The following is a 20738-nucleotide window of genomic DNA, read 5'->3' on the forward strand; positions in this document are numbered from 1 at the left end:
CTGTAGTGTGAGGTTCGAGCCCTCCAGCTGTGTTCTGTATTGCAGCAAACATTTACTTAGAAAGCAACATTATTCAACAGGAGCCATCAGAGACAATGACCAGCTCCACTCCAGCTGTACATCCCTGCCCTTTGAATTTTTGTTAGAAAAGTGAAGTAAAGTTGTTCTAAATCAATGAAGTTCTCAAGATGCCCATCGATGGCTGCAATCAGCAAAAGCTCTTGGGATGTCAATTCTACAAGTACTAAGTGTACTAGAGAAATACATCAGGCGTGTTCAAACCAACATTGTCCATTGCCTCCCTCCCAAACAGCTTATCAGCCTTCCTGTCTCATTTGTCTATCATTCTTGCAGAACCGGCACATTTTGTGTATGGTCTTCCTCTGCTTTTTCTTCCTCCTTTTTCTTTCCCCCTCCTACAGTCACTTTGCTTCTCTGCCTGTCTCTAACAACATGCAAGCAATCTTGTGTGTCAACCCAGCTCACAAAGAGAACAAAAATGGAGCCTCTGCAAACTCAGTGCAGCCATTAACCTGGAATGGTATTTCAAACATGTGGATTTTGATGATACTTATCAGTGCAGGGGGGGGGGGAGTCAGGGAGTCCACACAGTGGACACTGGATATTTTTCTTTTGGAGGAAACCATATTTGGCATCTTTAACAAAAAAAAAAACAGCTTACACCTGTGGTTTTCAAACTCACAGGGAGTTTGAATCCCACAGTAAGTCTTTGTGGGGGCGGGGGAGGCAGTGGCGTGATCCCCAGGATTGTGCCACTCAGGGGGGCTGCAGGGGCTTGGTGCACTTACCCAAGCCCCCTGCAGCAGCCCAGGGGTGTAGGGAGCCCTGTGCAACCTTCGGCAGGGCTCCCCAGGTCAGGGAAGGTGACAGCAGAGTGATCGCGCCCCGCTCTGCTAAACCAGAAGTGGTGCGCGATCGCTCCACGTTCCCTTTTGACCAGGCTGCAGGGACTGGGGTGCACCCTCCAGTCCCTGCAGCAGCCATCCGTGGCTGCGGGGAGCCAGGCGCAATCACCCCACTCTCACTTTCCCTGACCCAAGGAGCCCTGCAGGCATAAGAACATAAGAACAGCCCCACTGGATCAGGCCACAGGCCCATCTAGTCCAGCTTCCTGTATCTCACAGCGGCCCACCAAATGCCCCAGGGAGCACACCAGACAACAAGAGACCTCATCCTGGTGCCCTCCCTTGCATCTGGCACTCTGACATAGCCCAGTTCTAAAATCACGAGGTAGTACATGCACATCATGGCTTGTAACCCGTTGTGATGTCCATGTCCCCTCGGGGTATTGGCTCACCTGCCTCTTCTAGCCTGGCCCAGTCTTTCCAGGGTCGACGCGAGGAACGGGGAGCAAACAAAGAGGGCTTGCTTATTTTCTTTAATTTGGTGGTGGCCTTTACATTCATGGGGTGTTCTTGTTCCTTCACAAGAACCCCGTTCCCCCAAGTACAATCTCAATCACAGCCTCTCCACAATCCAGGACCCAAGTGGCCCATCGCCCCAAGACCCTTTATCTCCCCCCTTCAGTTCTCACCATGAAAGGTGCCTGGTGCGGGTGGTTCTTTGTAGTTCAGGTCTAGAGCTCTGGGGTTCTCTTGGTAAGGGGCTGGGTCCAGTGGTGATCCTCCTCTCCCCTTGGTTCTCAATGGTTGTTGGACTCAGCCAGGAGTTGTCCCTGACATCTTCCCCAGCCTATGGGTAGCCCCTTCCTCCAGGGGCTGGAGTATTGGGCTCCTCCCCACTCCTGGATCTCTCTCAGCTGGGAAGGCCTCTCCTCCCTTAGAGATACCTCCTTTCTCCCTTCTCTGCCCCTTCCCAACCCCCTCCCCCCATTCCAGGGAGCTCTGGAAGGTGCGTTGTCATCCTCCTCCTTCCACTGTCTCTTCCCTTCTTCTTATCCCTCTAGCCAGACCTCTTAGCCCTGCCCCTTCCTTCCCACACCTGGGACCTAGATCTCGAGGGATCTCCTCCTCCCTTCTCCCTGCCGGCCCCACCCTTTCTTTCCTCAAAGGTAGCTGCACCTGGGCTCTGAGAAGGCCTCTGCCTTGTCCCAGAGGAGAGGGGCCTGCTTGCAGCCAAGACTTAGGTGTCTCACCCTCTTTGCCTGGTTCGTCACTCTTCCCTGGTCTTCCAGGGGTCTGTATACCCCTTTTCTCTACTTTCCACCCCTTTTCCTCCTGTTCCCCTGATGGGTTTTGCTTCTCCTGGAACCCCCCCCCCCCATGACACCCGTAATGGATTTTTCCTCCAGAAACTTGTCCAATCCCCTTTTAAAGGCGTCCAGGCCAGACACCATCACCACATCCTGTGGCAAGGAGTTCCACAGACCAACCACAAGCTGAGTAAAGAAATATTTTCTCTTGTCTGTTCTAACTCTCCCAACATTCAATTTTAGTGGATGTGCCCTGGTTCTGGTGTTATGTGAGAGTGTAAAGAGCATCTCCTTGTCCACTCTGTCCATCTCCTGCATAATTTTGTATGTCTCAATCATGTCCCCCCTCAGACACCTCTTTTCTAGGCTGAAGAGGCCCAAACGCTGTAGCCTTTCCTCATAAGGAAGGTGCCCCAGCCCCGTAATCATCTTAGTCACTCTCTTTTGCACCGTTTGTGCCCAGCTCCCCGCAGCCAAGGACGGCTGCTGCAGGGACTGGAGGGTGCACCCCCGTCCCTGCAGCCTGGTCAAAAGGGAACATGGAGCTGCAGGGGGGCTGCAGGGGGCAAGTGCACCAAGCCCCTGCAGCCCCCCTGAGCGGTACGATCCTGGGGATCGCGCCGCTGCCTCCCCCCACCCCCATAAAGACTTACTGCGGGATTCAAACTCCCTGCGAGTTTGAAAATCGCATCTTTTTTTAAAGATGCCAAATATGGTTTCCCCCAAAAGAAAAATATCCAATGTCCACTGTGTGCAGTTACTTGAGTTCAGGTACAAGACACTGTACAGGTATGTGCCACTTAACAACAGAGATATGTTTTCCGATCCCCGTTGTTATGCAATCAGAAGCAAACATTCATCCCAATCTAGTGCCTTTGTTGTGTAATCAGACACTCCCTGCCAGACACTAGCTGGCTGCACAGGCTACTAGAGACTGACTGTTTCTTCTTTGCATTAAGAGCCTTTATGTTGTGTAAACAGAAACTCTGTTTCAGGCTATGATAGACCTGATTGCCTCATTAAGAGACTTTTTGATGTGTTTTGACCACCGTCATATATGTGGTCCATCATTAAGCAGAAGGTCATTAAGCAGCACATGTCTGTATTTGAACAACAGTGCATAGGTTCTTGGAAAAAAGAATTCATAGAGAAAATAATTATGGAGAAACATACCCTGTATTTTAAAGAGAACGTGCAGATGCTCAAATGTGCCACTAGGTGTCGCCTTTGCTCTTAATCTAGGAAATTTAAGTATAGAATAGATACTTAGCCAAAGTTAGTTCTGATAACTGATAGAAAAGCAGTACCCAGTTGTTATTGTGACCCAAGCCCAGCTCATGTATTTGCTGGAGGTTCTTTTTCTCACATACTATACATTTCCAAATAGAAATATCTCTATACTTCACAATTCCACTCATATTCTAAGCATGATGACTCAGAAGTAATATGATTTCAGTATTAAATTCAAATAGACATTATTAGATTTCAGTCTTGATTAAAATTCATATTTAGGTTCCAGTTATTGAATTTAGCTGTGGTCCCTAGCTGCTGGAAAAATCAAGTCTTTTTTTCTGGAAAAAGAATAGCAATGGAAAAATGGAAGGGCAGAAGTATTTGTTTTGAACAGCTGCATGGAAGAAATTTAACAAAAATAGTTTTGACAATCATGTAGTATTGGAATGCTTCACCTGTTGAATTGCTGCCTGTTCTGTGACCATTAAAAGTGCAGGAGTCTTGGCAGCAAAATGTGGTGACTACAGATAGTAAACTGCCACAGAGGTGCCTTGAGAAAGGGTTTGGTGAAGCAAGCCATACAGTGCAGACCCTCGCCTATAGATCCCACAGATAAGTCGAGGGCAGGTTTTGAGCCAACAATCATGGAATTTTCTATGACCCTCTGACAAGTCGGGGGTTAAACTTAGGGGGGTGTCTGACTATAGTTTTGTCTGATTTTACCAAAGGCCAGATCCTGAAAAATATCCTACCACTAATTGTTACCTAAGAACTGTAGTCTTTAATTTATTTAAAACATAGTAAAAGATCCTAAGATACATTTTTATTCTTTTAAAATTCTGGTCTTCACCACCTTTTTGTAAACACTATCAGAGTAAGTGCACTGTAAACAACATACCAGTAAAACAGTGGTTCCCAACCTGGTATTCATGTACTCCCAGGGACACTCAACAGGACCTTTAGGGGTACTTGAAAAAGAATGCAATAATGGCAGAAAAAGGCAGGTCATGCTCCAGAATGCCTTGCAAGACAGGAATGCCTTGCAAGGACCAGCAAGGCAGGAAGGGAAGTAGCTAGTTGACTGTGAAAGCCCCACCAATAGTTAGTTTTTGGTCATCAATTCATATATGAACCATATTGAAAACCAGCACAGTAAAAAAGCTGAAACATAATATGGAAAGTGATCAATCACCCAGAATTTCTCAGCACACTTCTGGTGCAAAACAGTGCAAAGGCAGAGTCTTCTGTTCTTCAAACAGATGAAAAGGGAAAATATGTGATGAATACATGAAGTCTGGGTTTTCATAGAGAGGAGATGAGGGCTTGTATTATTAATTACAAACATTTTGCTAATTTGAAGGGTACAATTTATGGAAATGGGCTGCCAAGGGATATGCCAGTGAAAAAGGTTGGGAACCCCTGCAGGAGATCCATGAATCAAATCCACCTTTAAGGTGTCTGGTGTGTTAAGCCAGAAGCTCTACGCACAACATACAACCTATAACCCGTAACACATAACTGAGAGTGTGCAATTCAATTCACAGCAGAAAGATGCGGCTGCATATATTTGCAACCCTTTTTACTCAGAAGTAGACCCACTGCTTTCCATGGGTGTTATTCTTAAGTAATGGTGCATTTAATTGTAGCCTGGGACTTTGCTTCAAATGGAAAGCAAAACTTTGCTACTGAATCTTCATGGCCGGATTCAGGCCCCACAAGGTTGGTGGAAAGTGCTGGACAGTGTTGGTAAACTGATAGTAATGTCACAAGTTTATAAAGTTCTGTCCAGTTCACTGGAAGGGGCACGGCTGGCCCAAGACCTCCTGTCATCTGATGTGGCTGCCCCCTATGCCAGCTTCTGGCTCTCCTTCCCTTCACATTTCCTCTTCCTTTGATGTCTTCCTCCTCCACCTTTCCAATTCAAGCAGTGAAAGGAGGAGGAGAAGGAATGGAGCCAAAGAGGCAGTCAGAGATGGGCATCCCCCACCAACCTGCCACCTGAGGCGACCGTTTCAGTTGGCCTCATGTGTGGGCAGGCCCTGCTAAGGGGGCATCATAGCGGGAGGTCGGGTTCGATAGGATCAGGCTGTTAGTGAGTCACATATTTACCTCACATCTTTATGTGTACAAATACCTGGAGAGACTGGATTACTTTGGAATGTTGGTGGTTTTGAACCAGCCTAGGCAGTCTACCCCTAACGCAGTAAGTGGAAGGGAGAGGAGGGTATCTTGAACCATTGTTTCTGTGAAAGTTTTATACACTGTCTTTGTATATTTTTATTGGTTAAAGTATAAATTATTACCAATGAATTGTGCATATTCACATATCAAATCAACTGTATTGCCTCCTCACCACAAAGAAAACAAATGGTTGGGTTGAACATTGTCCTGAAAATTACTTGGGTATATGATAAGTGAATTTGTTTTTTGGTAAACTGATCTGTCATGGCAGTTTGGGATATTATTACCTTGGCAGCAGCTGAGCCTTCTCTTCCCCATTGCCTCAAGCTAGTCTATGCTTCATTCTCTGCTCCAGTGATTTTCAACCTTTTTCATCTCACGGCAAACTGGCAAGGAGCTAAAATTGTCGAGGCACACCATCCGTTTTTGGACCATTGATAAGGCACACCATGCTGCTGGCAGAGGGCCCGCATCCTCCAATGGCCCTCCCCCAAATTCCTATGGCACACCTATGGGCCATTCGCAGCACACCAGTGTGGCACAGCACAGTAGTTTAAAATTGCTGCTCTTATCAAACAGAATGTACCAAGACATGTATGAGGAAGTGGCTTGGCCACTTCACTGTTATTTCACTTATTACCTTCAGCCAGAGTTCCAGCAGTGCCTTGAGAGCCATCTTGATTAGTTGGGACAGAAGCAGAGTGTACCAAGAAGTGTATCAGGAAAGGTTAATCCCTTCCTTTGTGTTCTATACAAGACTTTCTTCTTTTTCTTCTTTTTTTCAAGTGTGTGTGTTTTATGCTGTCTCAAGGTATGAATGGATGAACAAATAAATTGGAGTGCAGTGCGATGGAGCAGGAGAGTGTACAATAGAGTGCTCTACTTTTCTTCTTCCTCGTCTATTCTTCTCCCTGAGTTAAGTTGTGAGCCCAGTCCTTGAATAAAGGATTGAGTTCTGGAAGATTCTACAGGAGACAAATGCACATACTTCCTTTATAAGGCTTCACTGACACCTAAGTAGTCAAATGCACATACTTCCTTTATAAGGCTTCACTGACACCTAAGTAGTTTGTTCTCCGAACACACAGCTATGGTCACGCGCAAATGGGTGATGCTCTGAATGTTTTAATATTTCTCTTTTATTTCCCCAGAAAACCCCAGCTTCCTTTTGTACCCTTCCTTCTTAACCCACCAGTTTGGCTGAATGGAAAATGCTAGACGCCTAATTTGATCTACTTGGTTCAAAGTCACATCAGTCAGGAAGTGAAGTGTCATGGAATCAAATAAAATTTCTTTACTACTATTTCATAATGTTGTCCTAAGTTATAACCCAAATTGTGGGCAATGTGTAGGTAGCATTTATGCAGAAATAATGTTTGGAAATGGGACCCTGCTGAGATTTGCTACTGTTCTATGTTGCTTGACAGCTTTTAACAATTGTAAATACTTAAAGGAAATAAGAAGCACTGGGAGAAGGTTCACAAAATATTAATAAAAGCAACTGAGACTAATTAGCCAGCCAGAAGCAGAGAAGTGCAATTTATAATTTCACCAGATGTTCAGTAAGAGAAAACTGTAGGGAGCAAGTGTGATCCAGAAGGGCTGAAAATCATAAGCTGTGGCCAGGAATAGAGACTATATTTTGAATAGGGGTGGATTTGTTTTGGAGCTCAGGCTGTATATGGAGATGAAAGGCTGCTTCTCCTGTACTTTAGTATAGAGAGCAGGTGTTCAAATTCTAAAAATGCTTAAGGACTAAACATAAGACAAAAAGGTGTGGGAAGAGGGCTTGGGTTGCTGATTGCTAGTGATTTTTCAGGCGTTGTACAATAGGTGCCAATAACACTCATGTAATCACATTTTGCTGTTGAAGCACTGGAGGGAGGGAGGGAGAGAGGGAGGGAGATGTGGAATTGTATTTTCTAAGTTACAAAATATTGCAAATTGTCCTCTGGGAAAACTAAGATATGCCCTGAACAGATGTGTTACCTTCAGAAAAGATCTCTGGATTTGCGCAATCAATGAGGAAGAACTGTGCATTCGTTGCTAAAAACTGACCATCTGCAATGGCACTGAAAAGGTCAAATATACAGTGTGTCCCATGCAGAGTATCTTGGACCATGAAAAATGTACTGCACAATGAAATCTATTCAAATACCAAACATCTAGGTACCTAAAGATTCTGATCAGTAGACTGCCGATGTGATTTTCTAGGGCTTAGGAAAGGGTAACCCCTTCGCCAAATGTTGATAAAATTTCCAAGATCTTCACAGTTATATAAACATATCTACATAATTTAGGTTTCAATCCTATATTCACATACCTGGAAGTAAATCCCATTGAACTCAATGCGACTTACTTCTGCAAACACATGCATAGGAATGTGCTGTTGCAGCCTAACCTTATCTGGGGCTTATAGCAGCATATTGTGCACATCTAGAGGCCCCATGCGTGTGACAGTGGTTTGCAGAAAACTTGCCAGAGCAGGTAGTAGCAGGGGTGCTTTGGGGGAGGACTGGGGTCAATCTTGATCAGGGGTGAGAGGAGGCAGGAGGTGGAGATCTTGGTGGTAAACATGCACACTACTTTCCCCTTCTTAACTCCTCTCCCCCAAGTCTTTTCAGACTTAGGCCAGGTAATAAGGGAGAAATCCTAGAATGCACTTGGGCAGACGCAAGTCCCATGCGCTGGCCCGGAAGTGTAGCAAAAGTGCCCTAAAGCACTTTTGCGCCACTCAAAGGGGAGATAGGCCAGCACACAGATGTGAGGAGCCTCTCCATGCTGCTGAGGGCTCCAGGGTGAGAGTGAGCTGTGTTGGCCAAGCTCGGCCAACGCAGGGTCTGGGGGTCATAGGGAGGGTGGGGAGGGAGGTGTTGTGGGGTGGGGGAGGGTGGGTGGCAGGTGGGGCAATGGGCAGGTGGGGAGTGGGAGTCAGGGCTAGGACCTGGCAGTTATGCCAGATCCTGACCCCGTTATGTTTTGCCAAATCCAAATCCACTGGGCCTTGTAAACCAGTCCAATCAATCAGAGTTGCCAATAAGCCAAGTTACTGTTCAAAGTCAGGTTCCAGGTAGGTCAGTCCAATCCGTCAGGATATCCAAATCAAAGGCCAAAGTCCAGTCACAATCCACATTCCCAATTCCATAAACCAAGTCAGTCTCCTCTCCAACCTACACTCCACCAAAACCTTTCTGCCTCAGGTGCTCCCTATATACCTGAGGCATCTCCTTATGCTCTAGTGGCTGCAGCTGTGCAGCACACCTCCAGCTACCACCTGGGCTGTAATCCTGCATTTACTCAGAGCAAGGGGCACTGTGGACACCACACCCTATCTCCTCGGTAATATCTTCCGCAATTCCAATACACGTTCCCAGGCGGCCCAGGGCAGTCCTGGGCTGCTTGGATTTGTGTCATCTAGTTAGTTGGTGCAGATCCAAGTAGACCCATTGGGGTCGTTGCAGTACAACATGGGGTAAGGGGAAACATTTCCCCTTGCCTCGTGTTGTGGCACTTTTGGCCCCAAACTTGTGCTGAACGCAGCGCAGGCCCTCTGACCTGCCTGCTTCCAGGGCAAGTTAGCATTGCGCTCTATGTGGTGTAGGTCTGAGAAATCCCATTGAAGGCTAAGAGGCATACATTGAAGGCCAAGAGGCCTAAGTTTACTGACCTCTCTTGGGTAGTCTGGTTGCTCCCCATAGCATGTAGCATGCGCTTAATGGCATTGCATGGTATGGCTGGCAGGGTATAGGAAGGGGCCCTCAGTTAAGTGTGCCTAAAATGACTGGGGTTTGTAGATGTGACTGGAGTGTGTTATTTCCTCAGGTAATTGCAGTTTCTATTCTAGTCTTTGTTATGTCTGGTTTCTGTTGATTATGTAATGAGATTGAGATTGGATTTTTATTTGTGTTGTTTTAAGAGAAAGATTAAAAGAAAGAAAAAAAGAAAAGAAAGCAATCTCCCTCTCTGACAAACACTGGGTATAGACATAGCTTCTTACAGGTAATTTGAAGGTTAAATGAGGTCAATTCAGGTTATGCCATATGTTCAGTAATGAACACTTTTTAGGGAAACCTGCTTTAGTGGGTGGGGGTTGAAATATTTCATCTAACATCTTTGTCTTTTGTCTTTTTGGTTTTCTTTTCAGCCATTCTTCTCCCAGGCTGCTTCTGTAGCACCATTTCCCCCTCTGCTCTCTATTTCATGATCTCAGGAAATCAGAAACCACACAGCAATGTGTGATGATGTCACTGAGAGCAAATGTAGCAAAACTGTAGTGAGGGCAATGCTTCCAAGGCTATTCACATGGTAGAGCCTAGCCAGTTAGGGAAGCATTGCTCCTCTAAGAAGACAACGTACTTGTGAACTGAGGAGAGAATGAGAGGGACCACATGATATAGTGCAGAGGTACCAACACTTGGCTGTGATAGAAGACAAAGGGTATACCCATAGGGAATGACCAAAATGTATTCTATAACTTTCACACCACATAACCAAGTCCTTTTTTAGAACATAAGAACAGCCCCACTGGATCAGGCCATAGGCCCATCTAGTCCAGCTTCCTGTATCTCACAGTGGCCCACCAAATGCCCCAGGGAGCACCCCAGCTAACAAGAAACCTCATTCTGATGCCCTCCCTTACATCTGGCATTCTGACATAGCCCATTTCTAAAATCAGGAGGTTGCACAAACACATCATGGCTTGTAACCTGTAATGGATTTTTCCTCCAGAAACTTGTCCAATCCCCTTTTAAAGGCGTCCAGGCCAGACGCCATCACCACATCCTGTGGCAAGGAGTTCCACAGACCTACCACACACTGAGTAAAGAAATATTTTCTTTTGTCTGTTCTAACTCTCCCAACACTCAATTTTAGTGGATGTCCCCTGGTTCTGGTGTTATGTGAGAGTGTAAAGAACATCTCTCTATCCACTCTACCCATCCCCTGCATAATTTTGTATGTCTCAATCATGTCCCCCCTCAGGCACCTCTTTGCTAGGCTGAAGAGGCCCAAACGCCGTACCCTTTCCTCATAAGGTGCCCAGCCCAGTAATCATCTTAGTCGCTCTCTTTTGCACCTTTTCCATTTCCACAATGTACTTTTTGAGATGTGGTGACCAGAACTGGACACAATACTCCAGGTGTGGCCTTACCATCGATTTGTACAACGGCATTATAATATTAGCTGTTTTGTTCTCAATACCTTTTCTAATGATCCCAAGCATAGAATTGGCCTTCTTTACTGCCGCCGCACATTAGGTCAACACTTTCATCGACCTGTCCACCACCACCCCAAGATCTCTCTCCTGATCTGTCACAGACATCTCAGAACCCATTAGCCTATACGTGAAGTTTTGATTTTTTGCCCCAATGAGCATGGCCTTACACTTACTGACATTGAAGCGCATTTGCCATTTTGCTGCCCATTCTGCCAGTCTGGAGAGATCCTTCTGGAGCTCTTCACAATCACTTCTGGTCTTCACCACTCTGAAAAGTTTGGTGTCATCTGGAAACTTTGCCACCTCACTGCTCAACCCTGTCTCCAGGTCATTTATGAAGAGGTTGAAAAGCTCTGGTCCCAGGATAGATCCTTGGGGCACACTGCTTTTCTCTTCTCTCCATTGTGAAAATTGCCCATTGACACCCACTCTCTGTTTCCTGGTCTTCAATCAGTTCTCAATCCATGAGAGGACCTATCCTCTAATTCCCTGACTGTGGAGTTTTTTTAGTAGCCTTTGGTGAGGGACCGTGTCGAACGCCTTCTGAAAGTTCAGATATATAATGTCTACGGGTTCTCCCACATCCACATGCCTGTTGACCTTTTCAAAGAATTCTAAAAGGTTCATGAAGCAAGACTTACCCTTACAGAAGCCATGCTGATTCTCCCTCAGCAAGGCCTGTTGGTCTATGTGTTTTGAGATTCTATCTTTGATGAGGCATTCCACCATCTTACCCGGTATAGATGTTAGGCTGACCGGCCTATAGTTTCCCAGGTTCCCCCTCTTTCCCTTTTTAAAGATTGGTATGACATTTGCTATCCTCCAATCCTCTGGCACCGTGGCCATTTTGAGGGACAAGTTGCATATTTTAGTGAAGAGATCAGCAACTTCATTCTTCAATTCCTTAATAACTCTTGGGTGGATGCCATCAGGGCCCGGTGACTTATTGATCTTTAATTTATCAATGAGGTCTGAAACATCTTGTCTTTTAACCTCTATCTGACTTAATTCCTTGGTCAGGGGGGGCCATACGGGCAGCGGTATCTGCCCGTGGTCTTCTGCCATGAAGACAGATGCAAAGAACTCAGTTAATTTCTCTGCCATCTCTAAGTCTCCTTTTATCTCCCCTTTCCCTGCCTCACCATCCAGAGGGCCAACCGCTTCTCTGGCGGGTTTCCTGCTTCTAACATATTTGGAGAAGCTTTTATTATTCCCCTTAATATTGCTGGCCATGCGTTCCTCATAGTCTCTCTTGGCCTCCCTTATCACCTTCTTATATTTCTTTTGCCACAGTTTCTGTTCCTTTTTATTCTCCTCATTAGGGCAAGACTTCCATTTACGGAGGGAAGCTTCCTTGCCCTTTACAGCCTCTCTAACTTGGCTGGTTAGCCATGCGGGCACCCTCCTGGATTTAGTGGAACCCTTCTTACTTTGTGGTATACACCTCTGCTGGGCCTCTATTACTGTTGTTTTAAGCAGCCTCCATGCACTCTGATTGGACTCTTTTTACCTTCCCTTTCAACCTCCTTCTAACCAGCCTCCTCATTTGAGGGAAGTCCGCCAGTCGGAAGTCAAGGGTTTTTGTGAGAGATTTGCCCGGTATTCTTCCCCTGACGTGCATGTCGAAACGGATCGCAACATGATCACTGTTCCCCAATGGCTCCATAACATTGACATCTCTAACCAGGTCCTGTGTACCACACAATATTAAATCCAGAGTCACCTGACCTCTGGTGGGCTCCATGACTAGCTGCTCTAAGGCACAGTCATTTAGCATGTCAAGGAATCCGGTCTCCTTTTCTTGACCAGAACACAATTGACCCATTCTATATGAGGATAATTGAAGTCCCCCATGATTACAACCCTGTCCCTCCTTGTCACCTCCGTGATCTATTTCCTCATTTCAAGGTCCCCTTCCGGTTTCTGGTCTGGAGAACGAGAGTATGCCCCAGTATTACAGCTTAACCCACAGTTAAGCTCCTGGAGTGAGCCCCCTGCTGGAGGCTGTGGGTTAAGTCCTACCTGGGACTTAAAAAAAAAAAAAAGGTCAAAAAAGAGCCTGCCTGGGACTGAACTTTCAGGAGTTTTGCAGCCTCAGCTGGCCCCCCTTTTGGCAACTGGTAACCAACCTTTATATTTTGCAGCCATGGAGCACCTTCCCACCTAAAAATAAAAAAAAATTATTCCTCATAGGGATTTGAACCCCTCAGAACAACACTTTAGCCATTGAGCTATAAGAGCTCTCAGGCTAAAAGTGTTTGGAACTAATACTTAAGGCACTGATGGCCACCAGCTGGGCTCAAGACCTTATATATTAGTTCTGAACACTTTAACTATAGGCTTTCCTATAGCCCAATGGAGAGAGTTTCCTATAGCCCAATGGAGCCCCTCCCCACCTAAAAAAAATGGGGTGTTTCACTCCAGCTGTGGCAGGAGTGCTTTTGCTATCAGGGAGCTCACACGGGATGGACGTGTGTGTGTGTGTGTGTGTGTGTGCGCGCGCGCGCTGCGCGAGCGTGTGCATAAAAATGGTTTAAAAATAAATAAATAAATAAATAAAAGAAGTTGTGAGTTCCTACACTTTTTTTTTTTTTAAACAAAAAAAGCACTGCTGCTCCTTATCTGGAGCATATATTTCATCTGTGAGCCTTTTTTTATGCAGTTGCTTCCTTGTGGGTATGATTATTTATGTTAATATACTATAGTTCTGTCCCAAATTATAGTTTTGATATTAAAAAAACAAAACAGTTTTTTTGTTTTGTTTCATCATGTCACTTTGCACTGTTTTCTATTTTATTCTAAAAAGAAATTGTTTAAGAAACTTCAGAGGGATAAGCAACATGCAGTCAAACAAATGATTTGAAAAGAGGTACAAAGAAGAGTGTACAGGTTCAGCCTATTTATACACGGATTTTTTATACACAGATTTGACTCAACACAAATGGCCCCTGCAAATGAGAAGGAATGTGCTGATTCCTGGAGAAGGGGAAAAATGCATCCCTTTAAAATCAGTTTAAAAAACTGAACAGTCCTTTAACAATAGCCTCCTTAATGGGGGGGGAGGCAGCTGGCTGACAATCCATCAATCCTTCTCTCTTCAGCAGACCCCTCCCTTCCCCCTGAGCAGGTGAAAGAAAGGTGATCATTTTGCATTGGTGAAGGGAGGGGCAACGTGCCTTTCTAAGCCTTGGAAGAGGACTGATTGAGGATTGTCTTCTTAATGACTCTTATCTTACATCACAAAGGTCAGCAAGGCTGTTTTTAAATCACCAAAGCAAAGAAACTTTGTTTTTTAAATTGATTTGCTGTAGTGCATTTTTTGCCATCCATGTGAGTGCATGGAATGGAACCCATGAATGACAGTGAATAATAGTGAATAATTAGTCTCAACCTGTATATGCTTTTACTAGGGCCCAGCAGTTAGTGCAGTTAGTGCTTTAGATCAGGGGTGTCAAACTCATTTTAAATAGAGAGCCAAATAGCATTCATGATTCCTGCTGAGGGCCAGAAGTTATATCATTAGGCAGGAAGTGATGTCATTAAACAGGTCATAACCAAAAATAAACACTTTTTCTCAGTTAGGAACTCATTAGCTGCAAATGACAGAAGAGAAAATATGCAAATCTTGATTATATTTCAAGTTATGGGAGAGTCCAATTTCATGTGGGTTGCTCTTTTAGCAGTAACACCTCAGCACTGTTCAGTAGCTGAGAGCCTGAGGACTGGATAAAAAGCTTCTGCGGGCCACATCTGGCCCCCGGGCCTTATGTTTGAAACCCCTGCTTGAGATCATGGGGGTCCAACACGTGGTCCATGGGCCGCATGCAGCCTGTGAGGCCCTTTTTGGCAGCCCCTGAAAGCTTGGCCACAGGCCCCCCCCCGGCCCTGCCTCCTCCTGCTTCAGGAGCTTTTCTGTCTCCCTGCTGCGCCATTCAGCTTCTCCTTTGGAGAAGGAGAAGCCGGAACGGTGTGTCAGGGAGATCAAAAAGCCCTGCTGCACCCACTTCTGCCTCCGCTGCTTGTGTCCTGAGTTTACCAAACCACTTTCACAGGCTCGGAAGTAATTGGTGGTGATGTCATCATATCACCACCAATAACTTCCAGGTCAGCACAGCTGGAGGTTTTGCAAGGGTCATGTGCCCAAAAGTTGGACTGCTCTGCTTTAGATAAATGAACAGGAAGTAGGGAAACAGTTGGGTTGAAGGCTAAAGCAGAAGAGATTTGCTAAAAGGATTCTTAGAAAGGATAACTTTTGCTTCTATGCAGTTGTGCTGTGCATTTGACCTCTCTATAACATGAGTTAAGTTGGCCCTAAATAATTCAAGGAATTTCTCTGTACCCTATTTCCAAGGCACATACACACATGTGCGCATGTGAGATTATGAAGTAGATTCACTAGACGTACTGCTAACATGGTCATTGTTCTTCACAATACCTTATGTTTTTGAGAGTGCTTGGAAATTGTCCAGTTGCAGCCAGTTCTGTTAGATAGACTTCCTTTTTCCCCTTCTTCGAGATTCCTTTCGTAGATTCTTGTCTGCTATTTTGGTATGGACCATTGGATTAACACCAATGGACCGTGCAAAGCTAATAAGCAAAATGAAGACTGTCCAGTGCTGCTTAATGAATTCCTAGTGCTACATAAACCTCACAACTGGGTCCCAGTGGCTTCCCAGTAAGTTGAGGCATGGTGGACATCTGGATAGGAAGAGTAAAACTTGGAGCACTAACGTAGATCACTAGGCAGTTGTTAATAAAATGTTGGCCACTCCTGCCCTAGACCATATAAGAACAAGTGACATGCAAGTGGTGACAGGTTCTGTATCCCATTACTAATTCCATGTAGTACTTAAACTTGACAAAAGGCAAGAAAATGTGTTTCCCCCCCCCCCCGTACTGTAGTGTACTTTTAGCACAGCTGCATGAGTTACTCTGGCACACTTATTAAGAACCTGATGTAGTGTAATTACAAAATGAATGTAGCCCAGATCATATGTAATACTAAAATTAAAGGGGGGCGGATGAGAGAGAGAGAGAGAGAGAGAGAGAGAGAGAGAGAGAGAGAGAGAGAATGATGAGCCTTTAGAGAATTATTGAATGGGGGAGTGGTGGAGAAGGGGGACCAACTGTGTTCAGACAGAGGCATACTTCGAGGTTGTGGCTCTGTCTGCTCTCCTTGCCAAGGTGAACTTGGGATGATGAATATATGAAATGGAAACAAAGTTTGAAGAATGTGCACACTAGCCATACAATGTTATGTTCCTGTTTTATTTTTAAAAAATGAGAATTGATTTTAATACATTTTACCATGATAACAGTGAATTGTGGGACTGCATTTGGAAATGTAATTCCCACAAATGGACTGTAATGTACTGGGCAAATGCCAACCAAAATCCCCCTCCCCAGTTGGTTTTGTCCCACCTTCCACCCCTTGGTTCCTACTTGCTGCCTTAGGGTGCAGTCCTACCCTGCGCTGAAACAGGCAAGTCAAGAGGCTTGCTCTGTATCCAGCGCAGGATAGGGGCCCAAGGTGGCTCAGCCAGAGGCAAGGGGAAACTTTTTCCTTACCCCTGAGTAAGGTGCCCTTGCCCCAATGGATCTCTCCTGAGGTGGCACAAGTCAGAGGAGAGTGGAGTGGCTTGAAGCTGCTCCAATCTCCCCTGGAATGGGGGTTGGGATCCACATTTAAGAACAATAAAACTTGGATCCTGATTAAAATACATTCATAAAAAGCGCCATGCCCCCTGGTGTCAGCATAAAAAGGTTTCCCTAAAGAAAAAGGTCTTAAGACCCTGCCAAAAGGACTCTCAACAAAGTTGGCCAAGCTGGGTGCTCTAAAAAAAACTAAGATTTCCGAGCTTGGGTTTGGGGATGCCACAAGGCTGCTAAGCCCCTCAAAAAAAGGGGGAAATTCAAAGAGTTTGCTGGAACTCTGTTAAAGGGGCACCCCCAAAATGGCCTGAAATTAGCCTTTGCTACTTGTCCACTTGAGTCAAAAAGAAAAAGGTTAGAGAAACAGGTCATTTTGGGCAAGCTAGCAACCTGCTTGAAATCCTCCTCTTCGAACCTTGCTTCTCCAAGTCCTGTACCAAGTTCTCAAACAGAAGTCGTGCTGGGTGTTCATCCTATCTGTAACATCTGTAAGTTTTTTCACCTTTTTGTTACTAGGACTGTTAAGCATGATTAGTCTTTGACCCTTTAGGGAGAAGGGCGGGATAGAAATAAAGTTGTTTATTATTATTATTATTATTATTATTATTATTATTATTATTATTATTATTATTATTATTATTTCGTTATTGTGAAATGCTTTGCTTGTTTCTAGCTAGGCATATAAATAGGTCTGAGATCAAGTCACAAAGGTACAGATATCCCAAAATAGAGGAAAGAGCTGAAAGAACTGACATTCCTTTCAGGTCCAAGAGGGACAGGCATTTCTAGGGCCCTTCTTTGAACCCTCAAACTGCAGGTTTCCCAAATTTGGCTTTTGGCTTCCTAACAGTGATCCAATATCCTGCCTACACCAAGTAGGAGAAGAAGGTGGATGGACAGATTGAGGCTGCAATACTGTGCACACTTTCCTGGGAGTGAATCTCATTGAATAGGACTTACCTCTGAGTAGACATGCAGAGGATTGCACTCTCATAGAGATTGATTTTTCTGATCAAAAACATTTGATCGAAAAGGTTTCTTTTCAGCTCCCCAGAATTCACTTTTGTAGGCTCCATCTCTCATTTTAGCTAAATACTTGCTTTCCAAAGCCCAAAAGGTAAGATATGTCACATGGATTTATGTCAAATAGCATTGAAATATGCAGAGTAGCAGCTCCTACAATCTTACTTCCACTGAACTAACTCCATGCAGTCCTTAAAGTTACCTTTAAGAAAATTGCAGTGGCAGGCTTATGACATGGTGAACATAATTCTAGACTTAGGAATCCCTTCAATTGATCTGAGAAATAAAACTTGGATTTGAATACAGCCCTGTCACACTTTTCACAACACAGCGTGACTTTGGTTGAGCTGTGAAGGGGCATTGTCCTCACCACCATCTGGAGAAGAGAGGTGGAGCAAGATCAGCCAGGAGAAGCCTAATGTCCCTGAACCTTCCCTGGACCTTCCTGGAGATACAGGAAGCTGGACTAGATGGGCCTATGGCCTGATCCAGTGGGGCTGTTCTTATGACCTTACAAAAGGCTATTTATTGGCAGATCCTTAATTGAGTAAAGACATCTTTCACCATGCCCTAGAGCCCTGTTTCAATTCACCATGGTGGCCTTTGGGCTACAGGGGGCCATATTTGTCTTTCAGTACCTGGTTGATGGAAACCTGGCTCTGATCCAGGTCGTCTCCATAGCATATCAATGACAGTATACATCACCTCATGGGAGACCCATCTGGCTCTCCTGTGGAAAGTGCTGCATCCCTCCAGAAGGATGGCTCTGGGAAAACTCCAAAAAGAGTTGGTTGGTGGCTATGGAACGGAGATATTTAATATACCTGGGTGGTTAAGTAGTATTCCACCTCAAAACCGACCAAGTGTTAACTCTGGCCATCCCAGAGTGAACTGCAGTGATTGTAACCATAGAAGAAGGGCTCCACAAAATAGAAAGAAGTCTTGGCTTTCAAATGGGCCATATTGATTCTCTAAAATCCTATTTCTCATAATCCTTTGGTTTTGGTCACAGATCATACTGCCTGAGTCCTAAGATGGTATCTGTCTTTATTGTATTTTAGGTTCAAAATTCAACACCGGACGGGAACTGCACATATAAACAACATGTATTTGTGCTGGGGCATGACAAGAGCCACCAGCGCATCAGGTAGTTAACTGGAGGTGTTGTGTATTATGATTCACCTTTCACAGTACAACATGACTCCAAGTAGGTTAGGGAGGGGACAAGGTCCACATTGCCCATTAGGAGCAAAGGAGGCTGCAGGGCAATGCTGCTGTTATAACCACACCACAGCCATCATGGCTGGGATATAATGCCAACTGTGGCCACATTGGAGGACCACTCTCTTGATACCATTCAGCTTGTCACACCTATTTAGGAAGCAGAAGGTCAAGGAGAAGGAGATATCAGGGATAGTTAGTTTGAGGAGGTTGACATCTCTGAAGGAGGAGATTGGACAGGATGTTGGGTAACCTGCTCCCCTCTTGCTCAAGGTGGGGTGTGAGTAGATGTAGCACACAAACTTAAACTACTGTTCAGAACAGAATGGAATGCTTTGGAAATAACTGTATTTATCATTAGATCAGGAATTAAGGTATGTATTTGGGGGGAACCACAGCTTTTTGAAATGACACTTATTCTTATATCTACAATAACAGGCATCCAATAAAGCTTGATCATATTGTGCATGATAGTCCTCTTAAGTAAAGACAGTCTCTAGCATACAACTGGAGCAGATGCCAATAATGTGTGAAATGTTAGCTATTCCCTAGTGGCCACAATCTAGTGTATAGTTATCCACATTTAATAATTAATTAAATTATACAGGCAATTTTTCTGGGTGTGGCCTTGTATTTGGTTCCTAATGAGAGGTGAACTCCCTCGGTCAACTTTAGATGTGCTTGAGTGCAAAGATTTATTTTTAAAAGCAGAAGACCTAATCAATAAATACAAAGAAATGGAGAAGAAACTGTTCTTAGTTCAAGCCCATTTTGAAGTCAAAATACCACCCTGTTGCTGATGTTACTGAGAGCACAACAGCACCTGGAGGCCACTCCATCCCCAAAATGTCAGTCCCCCATTTCCCCTTCTTTTTCCCAAACTTATTTGGCAGTGCTCAGGAGAACTGGGGGGGGGGGCTGGGCTCAATTGGGCTCAATTTTGCTGTGATATGTGTAGTAGTGTCTGGGCCTACCCAAGTCTCTACCATGAGCATTCCCTTCCATCACCAGGTCAGTTTGGGTCAGAGCAAGAGAAGACCGCAGCACAGATGCTCATGGTGGTTAAATAAAATGAATTCCTGTTGAGCAGAGCCTGAACTCCAAATTGGCCTAGGCCCACATCTGTGGTGCCATCAGCAGTTAGCCATGTCAGGTACTGGCTGGGGGCCCACACTCATCAGTGAGCCCACCTGACCGGGTTGACCCTTGAACTCTCAGTACTGATGGTACTGCTAGCACATCCGAGGTGGGCTGTAGGGCCAGTGCAGAGTTTTGCCCCAGCTCTCCGAACAACTTGGTACCAACTCAAAATCCACCCCATTATTACTGGTTATGCTCCAAGCAAGCTCTTTGAATTCAGCAGGAGTCCCACACGTGCAGATAGGTGCAAGTTTCTGTCCTCTGAATCTGAGGTCTTTTCCTGAATGAAAGGTTTGCATGACTATTTTGTTACTTACATCTTATTTCACTGGCATGAATCCTAAGATGAGCTCACTCCATGTGTTCTGTGTGCACTTTTAGCACCAAGGCAAGCATAATTCAGAAATTATTACATCCAGGTTCCCAAACTCTTAATCAAATGAAAAATGGCATTCAGCCTTTTTAAATGTCTTTTATTCCTTATTTTCCCATTTGTCATAGAAAGAAATATGAAACCTGCATGCAACGTCCTAGATATTTCAAACATTTAAATAGCATATGATAATTTAGCAGTACAATACATTATACTGAAAGATAATATAGGGAAATCTCCTATAGTATATTTACAATTGAAAAGGTAGTTTTGTTATTCATGATTTTAAAAAGAGGAATGCACTGCTTACCACTGAAAGTATTACATTCAAAATAATAAAGATGTTGCTTTGTGACTAAAACATTTATATCCATTCCCCTATCAGAGGTTTTTTGTTTGTTTCATAAAAAGATATATTTGAGAGTCCCCACCTACAAATCTAAGGAACCGTACACAATATTCCTGAAGCTTATACTAACCCTATACTGAAGCTGCAAATGTTTCATAAGAACCTCAGGTGGGAAAAA

This window comes from Tiliqua scincoides, chromosome 2 (assembly GCF_035046505.1).
Source record: "Tiliqua scincoides isolate rTilSci1 chromosome 2, rTilSci1.hap2, whole genome shotgun sequence".
NCBI lineage: Eukaryota > Metazoa > Chordata > Lepidosauria > Squamata > Scincidae > Tiliqua > Tiliqua scincoides.